The sequence below is a fragment of the Anomaloglossus baeobatrachus genome (assembly GCF_048569485.1).
Source record: "Anomaloglossus baeobatrachus isolate aAnoBae1 chromosome 5 unlocalized genomic scaffold, aAnoBae1.hap1 SUPER_5_unloc_27, whole genome shotgun sequence".
In the NCBI taxonomy this organism is placed as follows: domain Eukaryota; kingdom Metazoa; phylum Chordata; class Amphibia; order Anura; family Aromobatidae; genus Anomaloglossus; species Anomaloglossus baeobatrachus.
Window position 1 is genome coordinate 42,338 of NW_027441803.1, and position 1,777 is coordinate 44,114.

At 38.9% G+C, this 1,777-nt stretch overlaps 1 pseudogene; it reads right to left on the minus strand.

Annotated features, from left to right (window-relative positions):
* Positions 1-774: 774 nt before the first annotated feature.
* On the minus strand, positions 775-1,554 carry LOC142259102 (uncharacterized; annotated as a pseudogene).
* Positions 1,555-1,777: the final 223 nt, after the last annotated feature.

Sequence of the window (1,777 nt, forward strand, 5' to 3'; positions counted from 1 at the left end):
AATGGTTTGGACAGAGACCAGGTGTGTTGTGCAATGGGCGTTTCCTTTGCTAACTCTCTGCTTATTTAAATCCTGGTCTGATAAGCAGGCTTTGCTGGATGTCAGTTCTTTGTATCACCAGCCTGCTTCATTCTGCTCCACACCACATCTACCCCAGATAAGTGCTTGCTCTTTATTTATTGTTTGGTTCTTTTGCTCTTATCTGGGTTTGTCTTTTGCTGTGGTTGTTTTCAGTTTATTTGCATGGAGGGATTTTCCCCCTCAGTTGCTTGGCTGGTGAACTCCTTGCAGTTCTGTTTGGAGTATAGCTCCTTTAAGTCCATGTGTTTGTGGCTTTTTGAATTTGTTATGATTCTTGTTTTCTGTTCATTGGTATGACAAAAGCACCTGGTATAGGACGGAGTTCAGATCGTGCAATCTGAGGGCCTTTTTGTACTATCAAGAATTTGGAATTTTGTAGGGTTTTTCTCTGGTCACCATCAGCCCCTTTCCTGTCCTTTCCTATGTTAGTCAGTGGGGGCCTCACCTTTTGCTAATCCTGTCTTCTATCTGTGTATTATGTTTTTCCTATATCACCGCAGTCTTTGAATGTGGGGGGGCTTGCTATTCTTTGTCTATTTTCTGAGGCAGAGAGTTATTCATCTTTCCTTCCTTTAGGATAGCTAGTTCTCCGGCTGGGTTCGCGGTGCACAGGATGTTAGTTCACCCCTCGGCTACTTCTAGTTGTGATGGTTAGTAAGGGGATGGCGGCCAGATTAGTTGCCAATGCTCTTGTCACCTTTTACCAATGATTTGTGGTGATCTTCCATGGTTCCGGATCATAACAACAAGGTATGATTTTTGGTTAAAATGTTTACCACATTTTGAACATGAAAATGGTTTCTCTCCTGTGTGAATTATTTGGTGTCTAACAAGACTTGATTTATCTGCAAAACATCTCACACATTCTGAACATGAAAAAGGTTTCATCCCTGAGTGAATTCTCTGGTGTATAACAAGATCTGATTTTTGATTAAAATGTTTTCCACATTCTGAACATGCATATGTCTTCTCCCCCGTGTGAATTCTCTGGTGTATAACAAGATTTGATTTTTGGTTAAAATGTTTCCCACATTCTGAACATGAATATGGCTTTTCACCCGTGTGAGTTCTTTGATGTGAAATAAAATGCGATTTCTGTGCAAAACATTTCCCACATTCTGAACATGAAAAAGGCTTTTCTCCCGTGTGAGTTCTTTGGTGTGTAACAAATTCCGATTTATGTGCGAAACATTTCCCACATTCTGAACATGAAAAAGGCTTCTCCCCTGTGTGAGTTCTCTTGTGTCTAACAAGATTTGATTTCTGGTTGAAATGTTATTCACATTCTGAACATGAAAAAGGCTTCTCCCCTGTGTGTATTCTTTGATGTGTAACAAGAAATAATTTACACGTAAAACATTTCCCACATTCTGAGCATGAAAATGGCTTCTCCCCTGTGTGAGTTCTCTGGTAACTAACACACTGAAGAAAATCTTTCCTCCCTTGTTTGAATATTTTGATGGATTTTTTCATATTCTGAAGTTGAAAATGGCTTCTTTTCTGTAAGAATACTTCTAATGACTTTTATTCTTCTTAATAGCCTGTGATGAATCAGAAGGTAGGACCTGTTTAATTGAATCAGATGATAGATCTTTGCTGTAAGGAGATGATAGTATATCTGAAATAGAGTCACTCACTTCAGTTATATCTTGTGTGATATCAAGGTCATCTGATGTAAAAATTGAAGATGTCAGTT